Here is a 13,707-nt window from a genome sequence, read left to right as displayed (position 1 = left end):
TAACAAACATCATCTTTAAAATAATTTTCTATGTAGCTGCTTCCTTTGTTTGGTGAATGGATGAGCTGCTTTGCAAACTAGCTATAGTTAGATATCAGTATCAGTATCAACTTTGCCCAGTAAGCTAAATTAGCTGAAATTATTAGCCTAAGCAAAATTTTATTTAGCTATTTACGTAACTATCTGGCTATGCTCATTTTGCTGTGTATTTGCTGTATCTTATATTGGTAAGATGCATGTATCTCGATTATGTGCCTTAAGATTACTGCAGAGGTGCCAGGTAATCGCTTTGCCCAAACCAAAAAGTATTTTGAAAAGACACATGAACAGGTGCTTTGATGTTTGTATTTTAACTGCTGAATAGAACACTTAAATGCCACTGAAACATTTTGCTAATGTTATATAATCTGTGTAAGTTTGTATTTTACTGAGTTCAGTTTAAATTTTTTGTCTGCTTTAGTGGAGCGTGTTGCCTTTTTTGACCACTGGTTGGCGCCATGAACAAATGAATCTTTCTTTGCCCTGCAGGTTTTGCCTAAGTTGAGCTTCTTGCACTCTGATGCCTTCCACAGCTGGAACCACCCTGTCTATTTTTATGGCATGCTTTCATACTGCATATTTCTATGCCATTCCCCTTCCGCTGAATTGTAGTCAAGCGTTTAAAAAAACCAAACAAAAACCCCACGTGGTGTGTTCCTGGAGAGCCTTGATTTGCAACAATCCCCAGAGCGAGGAGCCTGCCTTACTGCCTGCCCAAAATGCCACACTCACACATTCAAAGATCACACCTGCTCCCCCACAGCAGGGAGAGGAGGAAGAGGCTGGGGGCCTCAGACACCTCCCTCTTCCATGTTGACAGTTGGAGCAGGTTAAGGAGAGCAATGTTCCAGCAGTCTCCAGCAGGGGGCAGGCCACTGTGGAGTTGCATATGGGCTCAAGGCAGTGTTCAGAGTGATAATCCACTGGCGTGCTGCTGGGAGTTGCATACGACGAGGCGGAGGAGGGTGTTGGCAGACGGAGGGGAGGTTTGGGATTGTCGCCTTGGGCGCAATCTTGACGGGATCTCCATGAGCCTGGTTCTTCACCGTGTCTACAGTCAGCAGTGCTGTGTCCCCCTCCAGCTACATCGACAAGGAGAATGCATTTACCTCCCACGTCTTGTCATTCACACCAGCAGGGCCACTGCTGTACCAAAGGATGTAAACTTGTTATAGTATGAAGTGCATTTATCAGAGACCTCTTTGCAGCATAAACACGGTGCTGTTATGAGTACAGTGCACAGAACAACCGTTCTGCTTCGAAGAGGAGACATGGTAATATACATTAAACACGTTAACATAAATTTTTTTTTAAATGAACAAAGACCTTAACCCTCTACAAAAAATGGGCTTGATGATAAGTAAATCAAAGCAATTACAGCAGGAAGTAGTGATGGCTAATCCAACTAATGGCAAAAATGCAATTTTACACACACTAATAACTGTTGTCTCCTGCCTCCTCTTCTCACATATACAGATATACATGTATTCTATTATATATTCATTATGTTATATCATAATTATATATACTTTAACATTAAGAAAAAACCCAATATTGTGTATTGTGTGAAGTATTCATGGGAGATACTGGGCACAATTTTATTATGAAACAAACAAATATACTTTATACTGTACATATTCTAAATGCATCTTATGTTTGGAGTTCATGAGCTTAGTTTATTAGTTAATTGATGTGCTTAGTTGATTTTGGTCCCTAAAAAATTGAGGGGCTATGTTGGATTTTTTCCCGAGATTGATGCACTTGCAAGCTAACTAATAAAACTTTTACACAAAGAACTTCAGTCTGGACCGTGGTTGCAAAAGAGGCAGAAAATGTTTATTGATGATCTGCAATATGGCAAGGCTTCGCAGAGTTTCAGATGTTACACGCACTAAGTCTCACACTTAGAATCTTACGCCTTACACACTCATCAACCTCTCACCGGTCTCTCTTCTGTTCCGTCTCAGCTGCAGGGTGACTCTGCTCACAGAGAACATCTTATAACATCCTAAATAGTGGGAAACTGATGACATAAGCTGTGCAGAATATTTAATTATAACTGACCTAGAGTCATTATATGAACATCGCCTAGAGTCTGGCGCCTAATTGGAAAAACATTGCTTCAAAAGGTATCCTTGGATTGATAGGGGAGCACACACTGACCCGACTCCTGTTTGTCACAAACCCAGACAAGGGAGGCAGAGTGGGAGAAAGTTCAGCCAGGTAGAGAGTCCCTATATCATCCAAGAACAAAACTTTTAATATAAGAAGCTTCAAAGAGCTGAGGTTCTTGGTTGTGATATATGCATTGATCTATCTGATCAACCCAAATGGTTAAATACTGTATGAAGTGACTGACCCAGTACTGAACTACAACTATATGAGTGCTCGAAATCAACACTTTCAGTGTGTCTGTGTGCATGATTAGTTCAACATAGCAGCATCACTTATCAGTGAATGTACAAAGCACTTATCTCACCTCTCACAGAAAAAATGTCTGATGACTCATGTCTAATAAAGAGCAGAGGCACTGATTGTCAAAGATCAGTTGGTCAGAATTTCTTCACCTTATCTGACTTTTAATTGCTGTGCTATGCATGTTCCAGACATTAGGGCTCAGCAGTTTGTCCGGCAGGGAGGGTGGGTGGCGGTGGTGGTGCTTGGGGTGAGAGGAGGGGGGAGTGTCATTTACAATCACTGAGGGGATTGCAGCCGTCAGCATCAATTTCATGGTATGGTCACCTCACAGGCCCCGTGCTTTCAGTCAGATCTGCACTGACACCTTGTGCTCTGCTTAGAAACAAGAACTTCTTCATGTGGGTTGGCTTGTTTTCTGACACCGTGACTGCAGGGGAACGGATGGCCAGTAATTTGCACTGACAGGCCTGGCAGTCACAGAATGAAACACAGCTGGGATTGAAGCCTGTTTAAAGAGTTCTGATCCCATTAGCACGGCACATAAAGCTCTCTAATTTGATTAGTTCTGCCTGCGAAATTAGCCAGCAAGTTCAAGGGGAGACAGTACTGCTTGGTTATGGCTCCCTCTCCATCGTAATGGAGTACCGGAAAAAGAGAATCAAGATCTTTATCAACTTTGCTGAGATTTCAGCACTGCCAACTAGGAGATGTTTCAACAGAAATAAGAAGTACTTCAGACTCAACTCACTCTCTGCTTCCTCTGTTTCCTGAGGATCACTTCATTTAATGTACTGCACAGAGTTCAAAGGAGAGTGGGACAAGAGTTAGAGATAAGGCCAGGAAGGTGTAGTTTAAATAAGAGACTCCATGGTGTTGCTGGATGCTGACATTGCAATATAGATATTTCTATTGTCTACAAAAAGCTAATAATTGATTCAACTTAACTAAAATACAGTTACATATATTGGTACATTATTAAATATCATTACATTAAAAATGCTCGGAATAAGTAACATACAAACAACAGAGGATGTCATCTCAGTGTCAACAGTGAATACAGTCGTATGGAGAAGCAAGCATATTCATTCATTTTAGTTGAGAATTAGACACAATGACTCCACCTAACTTTAATCTTGTCACACAGCTAGGAATCACTAGGGTATCAGGACAGACTGAAAAACAAGTGCTGTTGGTAAATGGCAGCCGATTCCACAAGGCTGGACTGTGGTATCGTGGGGGCGTTGATCTATGAGAAAGATTAGGAAACACTGACAGGGAGGTGCGAGTGTGCCATGGAAGCAGGCTCACTGCAGCCAGGGCAAACGTGGCTACGCTAGGCAGCAAGCGGTCTTCATAGGACTGTGAGTCAAGCTGAGGCTGAGACTTCAGGCAGAAGGCTTCCATTGCTGGGCTGAACAGACATATACAGTAATGCAAAATCAGTTCATTGTCTTCATTTGTTAGCAGTTCCCCTGTGATTTGTTGTCTCTCCTCCTGTCAGGTGAATATCCTACTCAGTTCTGTCTAACAACAAGACATCAGGACTGCATCACATATATGCATTAACATGTGGAGTAAAATTAGTTTAACCAGTAAATATTTTCAGTCGGGATAAATGAACACTGATCACTGGTGATCTGAGGCTATTTATATCTGCCACACAGCAACGTTTTCATAGACTGTTATTTTCACTGGACGTGGATATATCTGATTTTGAGGGCTGGGATTCTTTTAAATGAAAGTGAAGGGCTGAAGTGAACATTTCCGTGCAAATGAGCAAATTGCGGTTCTGTCCCTCTCCAACCCCAATTTATGTTTCCCTGTTTCATGACCAACACTGATCCACTGAAAAGTTAATGAATCAATTCTCACTACCACAAAGAGTGCCGACATGGAGATACTGAAAAAGATTCTGTGAGTGAAATTGAATAATGTATTTTCAGTTTTCAAAAAAATGAAATCATGACACATGATCATGGTCATGACTGGTTAATCAGCTTTCAGGTTTGAAACTATGATAAAAAGAAAAGTTCTGAAGTTGATTAAAGGTGATTTTTTTAATATATTGTGACAACATCCACATTTATGACGAAAGTGCTTTTATTTTTTTCATTATTTCACTAAAAATGCAGACCTCTCCTCAAGAATAAGCAAAAATCACATCACATCATAACATCAGTAACAACATTAACTTATCACACACCCTAAAACCTCTGTTTGAATGTTACAGAACAAATCCTACTCATGTCATGAACACCCGCTCCATGTACAGATCAAAATATTGATTTCAGTTTCATCTCATGCTCTGTAGGTTCAAGGAAAGTTCAGCAGGCTCAGATTTACACAAAACAACTGACTCTGACAAAGACCCTTTAACACTGCATTCTGGGAGTGAGATGAGCTTGCTGTGATAGCATCTATGAGTCATCTCACTTGTGGCCTTTCTGAATGTATTGGCATCAGAGAGGTGCATTGAAACGGAAGAAAGGGGATCTAAAAGGCTGCTACTCTTCATTTGAACGATTCTGAGCTCTATTCATTGAGCTTTACTCTATTGAATGATATTCTATCCAGGGGAATTTATCAGTGAGGCAGCTGTTGAGACAATTCTTCAGGAAAGAGGAAACATTATGTTTTTGCCTCTCTCTTGAGAGGCCCTTTGCCCTTTGCCCAACAGCTGAGCAGTGATATTTTCTTTAGTTACCAACAGGAATGAATGGCTCAGCATGAGCGAGTGTGTCTGTTGTGCGCAAAAACAAGCCATCCATCTGCACCACCTGGCCTGTACACACCTGAGTGTGGCTGTTTTTTTGCAGCAGTGAATGAACACATTTCCTTAAGTGTTGTCACGCAGACTGAACACATCTGACTCTCATACACAGAATTCTTGAGCAGGGCAGGCTGCTGAATAACTTGCATTGCTGCTCACTTCCTCACTCTCCATTTCAGCAAACTTTACCAGTTGCTCAACCAGTTCTCTCAGTTTGCACTCCACCCTGGCTCCCTTTCCCCGCAAACATGCTACAGTCAGTTACCCATTTCTCTGAATCTTTTCAAACCTTCAAACCTACCTGAAATGCAAAGTATAGCATTTACACATAGAGTTTAAGGTGTGATATATTTGACAGACATTTCTGTACATTCAGAAATGATTCTAAATAATTGACAGGAGATAGAATGAAATGGCTTTACCCTGTTCTTTCCAAACCTGCCCTTAAGATGCTTTCATCTCATATTATTAATTCTTCAACACCTACATAACAAAGCGTTACTTTAATCTTTTTTAGAGTGATGACTGCCGTGTGTAATTCTGACAATCAACTTACCAGCTTTATTACATTGCATACACTTGTATACCAATATAACACTCACTTTGCAGACGCTCTTATCCACCACAACTTATACATCTTACAGTTTACAATTATTTACAGCGTACAGTCAGGCAATTTGGGATTCCTAAGTTCTTTTCTAAAATGGGCACAACAACAGTGCCCCTCCTGGGATTTGAGCCTGGTGACCATGAGTTATGAGCTGTGCTCCTCACCACCATGCCAGGCTACTGTATGATGAAAAGGCCTGTCAGCAGCACAGCCAAATTCATCTCTGCCTCCCTCACTGCAGACAGTGTGTGGGCACCAGAAGGCCCTAGGCAGTGTTTCTCAATCCTACTCCTGGCGGCCCACTGTCCTGCAGATCTTCTGTCTATCCTTGCTCCACCTACCTGACTGAACTCATCAGTGGCACTTTTGATTAGCTGAGCACACCTGATTTAATCAAGCAGCAAGGATAGATAGAAGATACGTAGGACAGTGGGCCACCAGGAGAGGTTTGAGAAACGCTGCCCTAGGGCATTGTGCCTTCAGAGCTTCACCTAGAGAGAAACCAGCTATGATTGACAATGTAAAGGCTGGTGTCCTGTGAACTATGCCAAACGTTATTATAGTGTAGATAGAAGTGAGTACACTCTTGAGCAAACAATGTTTAGGTTATCGCTGTTGTCTCACCAGTGGCATTAAACCAACAGAACTGCGGTGTACTTTGGCACAAGGGCACTTCCCACCACCTCACCCCTCATTTCAAATGCATTTCACTCAAAAAATCAGTGGATGGGTAGTAAAAGTATTTGACAGTCCTTATAATATATGAATTTTTGAAATTTGAATTTTGGTCCAAACAGATAAACTCTGGCTCCTGCTCTGGGTTGGATCTGCTGTGTTCCTTCTCTCAGAGAAGCAGGAGGAATGGATGCAAAACATTATGGTTTTGTACCCAGTCTCTGCTCCAACGCTACAATCAGTCCACTCCACCCTTCCTGCTACATACTCAATACAGATATGCTGGTCACAGCCATAGACACCTTCCACAGCAGGGGAGCAGCTTACTACCTGTATTCTGCTCCAGTGATCACATCAAACCTTGAAAGAATTTAGGATTTTTTAGAGATCTGTCACATTTGTCATAGTTTTATTACCTCACTAATTTTAGTGGTTGCATTCCCATCGAATAGTCAGCTAGTCAGCCCAACACAATTTCACACAGCAGGTCTGGACTCCCTTATGCATAAGACTGTTTCTGGTTAGTGAGAGTAAGGCTGAGAGAAAAAGGCTGAGAAAAAGACAGCCCAAGGAAGTCACCACACAGATGGAGAAACAGCTGAGAAACACCCTTGGGGCCAAGCAAATGTTTGCTAAAGATACTGAATTATTATACAAGCTAATATAACAGTAGGAGGTAAGGTACTCCTGTTATAGATATAAGGTAAGGTATGGGAAGGCATATTCTCTGTAAGATTGCCTTCAGTCACATGCCCATTACTCTGTCTATGGATAGTTACAGTATTTTTTCCATTTCAGGGAGTGCGCTCCACTTGATTAATGGAACCTTTCCAAGGTGGTGATGCAGTCACCTGATATCACATCATGGTGGAGCTCACAGAAACATGGAGGAGGAAAGACTGATTGCACTAGTGGGATGTGCATCTGGCAGAATTTTATGAAATGCATGAGCATTTAATGCATAGTAGAATATTGATAATTGTCTCTGAAGAAGGGGATTAGTTACAGTTGGGATACCTGACTGTTAAATAGTGTTTCTATGGATCATGGTATACAACTAGATTATATTAGATTATTAATGTAAATTATTAATAATGTTATATACATCATAAATCTGTGAGTCAATGGGGTCAGATAAGTTAGAGAGTGCCTATTGAATAACCAGCAAGCAAAGCATAAGGAAAGGTATGAGAAGAAAATATGAACCTACATTTTTTTTAACTCTAACAACTTTTTTAGGGTTTGTGACAGAAACAGTCATCAGATTAGTTCATCAAGTACACGGCCCAAAGCCACAGATGACAAATAGCGCAGATCAACAGATCCAAACCAGCTTAGGCCCCAATAGCAGAGTAATCAGGACTCTAACTATCAGAGGGATATGGAGGGGTGAAGAATCAAAGGTCTGTCTGGTACAGCTACATTACATTACGCGATTTAACTTCCCAATAAGTGTATTACTATGCATCACTTCCAAATAAGTGCATCACCATGCATCGCCATGCATCACTAGCTACTGACGGCAGGTGAGGATAGCTATTTTTGCCTCAGCCTCACTGATGTTACTTTTACAGACGGCAGTGTAAGTTTGACATTTGCTTTATTTAGGCAATTGTCTGACTTGTCTGATCCAAATAATTTGAGTGGTCCTTAACCAGCTGTCTCAGGTGCTTTGGGAGTTATGTGTCAGTGGTGCATTGTGGGGATTTTCTGTTCTCTCAAAAACACTCTGACACCTATGGTGAGGACCAGTGTTACACAAATCCTTCCATTTGACTTGTACATCAGATTTGTGCAACACCTTGAAGTATTTGCTTCAAATTAATGAACTATGTGGAATTAATCCAAATCAACAGAGAAGACTTACAGCATGCCAGACTGAATATCCAAGGCATTGTGGGGCAGACAGCAAATCATTTTACTCATTAAGCCTTCCATTTAAGAAGTTAATCCATATTACTTGTAACTATTATGTAATGACAGAGAATATAATGTTTTTGTTTTCTTGAACAGACCTGGGTGTGTGGTATCTTAAGGAATTAAACAGTTGCAGAGGATACATGAACAAACTTATGTCCGAGAATCTAGGATCCATGGATGCATAATATTAACCTCTGCAAGGCAGTGATATTGAATTTTTTTGAGTTATTTTATTCATTTCATTCCCAATTACAGATGTACTGATCAGATATTAAAACACCTGCTGTTCACACATTCATCATTTTGGAGGATGGTACAGCCATGCTCAGCACAACAGATCAATTGTGTTCAACGAGGACATCATGTTCAGGCCTAATTTCATTTATACACAAAACTGAAAAATCAATGTTTGTTCATTATCATCACACTGTATACTAACTGAAATAATAAACTGACACTACATGGAAGCATAAGCATAGTGTTTACATTTCCAGGTCAGTAGATGTTGATGGAAGTTTGAAGTTCTAGTGTAATACCTATTCTCCAGTTAGTCTAAGAAAAGAAAAACAAGTTTAACTTAGCATGCCTTAATGTAACTCAATGCCACAGTGGGCCTCTATAGGCAGGTTTGGTAGCGGTTCAGTGTTCTTTGCCATGGATGTTATGTTCAGCACACATGTGAAGGACATACTGTGCTTTGTGCGTTGCCACAGTGACTAGCTGTGCAGACTAACATGTGGACTGAACACAGCGTTAATGCACATCTCTTAGGTCACCAGAGACAGTCCCTGAGAGTTTATGCTACACTCTCTTAGATAGTGTCCTTTAAAGGACCTCTACTGGGTACAGGCTTGTCAATAAATGTTTGACATTCACATAGCATCTCCATTTAAGATAATAAAAATGCAGCATGTATGCCCATTCTGAACTGAACTGAACTGGTCTCACAGCGTCAGTCCTCAGCACGTGATGTGGCTACAGTGATGAACAGCACTTTAAGGACAACCCAAGAATCACCTGCGTTATATAGGATTGAAGGTAGGCACGACTGGCATAGAAACCTCTCACAGCCCTCCAGAATCAGCAACATGGCAGACCTGGAGAAAAAAGACAGGTCACAGCTGCTTACCTCACAAGCTCCCAGTCACTCACAGGAGCCCGTGAGCTTGTTCAGCCGTGTCAATTCTAATTAATACATGGGATTAGGTGGAACAATCTAGAGGAAGGTAATGAGTCTCTTTGCAGTGAAGAAAAACAGCCTGAAGAGTGATATGATTATCATTTTGTGTGACATGATGCACAGCTCCAGAAATGAGCTCCTCAGACTTGACTGATTAAACACAACACGCTGCTTGGGCTTAATCTTAATTTTCTCACCATTATAATTTTGAAACAGGGCACAGAGAGGCCATGACTTAATGTAGCAGCTGATTTGGAGCTTCTAATGCAACTGAATCTCTGTGAGTACGTGATTTTAACATTTATTATGGATGGATGCTTTCATCGTCTGTGCCCAATGCACAGTAGGATAGTGTACATATAGTTTATGTTAATTTTAAAGAGCAGGGCTCATAGTCCTGCTTTGCCTTCCAGATGGGATAGTGCTGTCTTTGTCTTTAGGTAATTAATTAAGGTAATTAATCTGAATGACCTCAGTCAATGTCCAGCTGTATAGATGAATAACATGTAAACAACTCTAAGATTTGTGTAAGTCACTTCGGATAAGAATGTCTGCTAAGCTAACACAATGCACTGTAACTAGCTTGCTTCCCACTTGGTATGACACCTTCAAACTGCATATGCCCTCCAGTGGAGCAATCTTTTCTGTGGAACACAGGTACGTGCTTACAATCACTGATCACCTGAGAGACATCAATTAGGCTGGTACAGGCAGGAGAGGGAACAAAGGGGAGAGATCTAAGACACAGTGGCCTAGATGAAAAGCCACTCTCTCGGCCTCCCTCGGGTACAGGCTACGCAGCCTCACTTGACCAGCTCTGACGCCGGAGGGGATGTAAACAGAGAGCACTCAGAAGAGCACTTTGGTGGAAGCGCGTGGCCCCTGTGGACCACAGCACACATTCAGGTTTTTAAATCTGACTGCATCCCTCATTCTAAAGCTTGACCTCGGGCCTGAGTGTGTGCAGAATAACCCTGATCAACAAATCTTGGCTTCAGCCGATTCAGCTTGGATTCAATCCTCCTGCTACTGCAGGTCTCCCTCATTCTCCAGCACTCAAACCAAATGCCAAACCACAGGCTGTAATAACATTGAACAGGACACATTTAACAGTTTATGTTTTGGGTTTGCCATTCTGTCCTCTTAAATGCAATGGCTATGTGGTTAGGTTTTAGTTTAGAATACCAGAGACATGGAAAAGCAGTTATGATGTAGAGCTGATCCTGTCATGTCATAAGTAGATGATATCTACTGTAGACTGTGAACTGTCAGGGTCTGGATAACAGCTACAGAAAGGTAATGTTCTTCACAATGATACTCCAACCCAAACTGAACCTCATGCAAACAGGGCTAACATCTCTCTCAATCACAAAGACATTTATGTGTCTTTGTGTAATTATAAGAGTGAGTGGTTTACTGGTTTTATTCATGCAAAAAGGAAAACATGAAAATATAATACATACATACTGTATTTATTTATGATGGAATGTGTAATGCTATTTACACATATTTTGTGTAGAGCAGGGGTGGCCAACCCTCTCCTGTAGAGCCACTTGTCTTGCAAGTTTTAGATCTCTCCCTGCTCCAACACAGCTTATTCAAATGATCAGTTTGTTATTCAGAAGCTTCAGGAGTTCATAACGAGTTGATCATTTGAATCAGCTGTGTTGGAGCAGGGAGAGATCTAAAACATACAGGACAAGTGGCTCTCCAGGAGAGGGCTGGCCACCCCTGGTGTAGAGGAAAATACAAGTATCGTCTTGTAAGAATAAGCATGTTGTTGTTGCTGTTGTGAAAAGGATTTCTTTCCCCAAACTTGCTTGTGATTTTGTGCGTATGGGCTTATATTGGTGGAAATATGTAAAACCTACATAAGCATGTCACAACGCCTGCATTAAGCATTCATGACACATTGTTCCTGATACATGACAGGCTCTATCACACATGGACAGCATGTCAAAGTGCCTCATGTAAAATGTACTATGAATGCCTAATGCAGCTGTTATACCATGATTGTGTAACCTTTATGTATGCTTAATGCAGCTACACGTAATATGAAATGTGACATCTGTGGGTTAAAGAAGCTTAGTGGAAATCTATATCAAGATACCTTTTTTAACACAGTGAATACATCACCAATTTTCACATGATTGGCATTACTGATCAAGTCAAAAGGTCATCTCAGACGCATCTCACAATACTAGACTGTAGTTGCTTGTGAAGGTCATTCTTTGATCCAGCTTGACAAAACAGACAAAAGTAAGCACTGGTCAAAGCACATTGTGTGGGCAGCAAGAAACACACACAATCTGTGAGAGTGAGTGTGTGTGAGAGTGTGCTTCTGTGAGGTCACTACTCATTAAAGATAAATAAACAAGCCCTGTCAAATGAGACTGCCATTTTGTATTGGCTTTTGGGATGAAATGATCAATGTTTAAAAACAGCTTGGAATACCTCTTGTTGCTTTGATGTTATTAAGCCTAGTTTCACATCTGTCAGCTTTTATTTATATTATTGGCTTAATTAACTCTTTCAAGCACAGAGTAGAGAAAATTCAAACCTCTGTCCAGAACGATGGTGAAGCATGCACAGACCACTTTTCATTCCTTCAGCTGCATTTCATCCGAAGTAAAAATGGAAAGAGAAGTATCAAGTATCCTCTAAATATTCACAGGCAAGGAATTAATTGTCCTGTTGACAAAATTAGAGGTCAGCTCATAGTGATTGGTATTGCACAAAAGACACGGGGCAATGACCTACCTTGGAGCTCAAGTGAGAGGTGGTAGTGGGGGTCATTTCACATTAATGTAGATAATATGGCAGTGTGTGCTGTGTTGACTCCCTATCCCCAGAAGCGTTTGTATTACTTGTTAGCCAGCTACTTGTGCAGGTATCTTGAGTGAATCTGGTAAGTACGTGGAAAAAAGTGCACCAATTTTAATAATAATAACAAAACGATGAATTCACCCAAAAAACATGTTTTGGTCATGTGACCAAATATGTTACATTCATTAAATGATGTAGAAACTAAATATTCTTGGCCTCTTATGTGACCACACACACAGAGTAGAATTTCCATTTGTTCTATGGTCTTTGAGACACATTCTAGTCAGACACATAATGACATTACTAGCGTGCTTGTGAACTGCTCCACATCATGTTATGTGAGTGGCAGGTCCACCAGAGTGTTCTGGTGGACCTGCCTGTTCCTGTTCCTACCTGTTCCTACCTGCCTGTTCCTACCTACCTGTTCAGAATTTTCAGGGTACAGTGACCAGTGAATGAGGAGTGACCAGTGCTGGCTATAACAAGCATGCAGTTCAATATGCTAAACTACCTGTATGAGACCAATTAAATCAAAAGCACAAGTCATTTGTATGTATGCAAGAAATAAATTAGAAATACTGATTAGTGATTATAATGATAAATACAGCATAGCTTGTGACTCTCATGCAATTTAAGCACAGTAATGGTGACACTGGCAATGCACTGCTTGTTTGCATGACCAAAATATTTCCAAATAGCTGCAAGATCACAAATGGCCACACCCTGGACATCTGTGAAAAAATTCTGATTTATCATTGAAAAGGTCTCATTATTGAGGAATTCATGAAATACAGCCTCTTAAACACTGAATTTCCAGTTGTCTCTCCCACTTACAATGCATGCCAAAATCAAAAATGTGTTTGGATGCTAAACAATTTCTCATCCCAGCATCTCTGCAAACATGTCCATCGGTGGGATATTTTACTATTTTGCTCTTGTGTTAGCTCCTGCTCCTCCTGGCTGCAGTCCTGTGTGCACTCAAAACCATAATTGAAACCTGTGCACCATGAATAAATAGCTGTGGGTGAGAACCTCTCAACCTGCCATCGCAGAGACATTAAACTCCTGTCTGTCAATCTGCTGCTCAGTTGGTGCTGTGCTGTCCTCTCCATGGCAACCCTGGAGCACCCCCCCACACCACCACCAACCCCACCCCCATCACCCAGAATTTGTTCAATCTTCCCTTTCATCCACAGGCAAACAAGCTGTGAAGGACTGGCTCCACTCTCCAAGTGTAGCGTTCACTACAGAAGAATGCAGGATGAAAGG

The sequence above is a fragment of the Megalops cyprinoides genome, chromosome 22 (assembly GCF_013368585.1).
Source record: "Megalops cyprinoides isolate fMegCyp1 chromosome 22, fMegCyp1.pri, whole genome shotgun sequence".
NCBI classification, from domain to species: domain Eukaryota; kingdom Metazoa; phylum Chordata; class Actinopteri; order Elopiformes; family Megalopidae; genus Megalops; species Megalops cyprinoides.
This window is presented reverse-complemented; position numbering follows the sequence as displayed.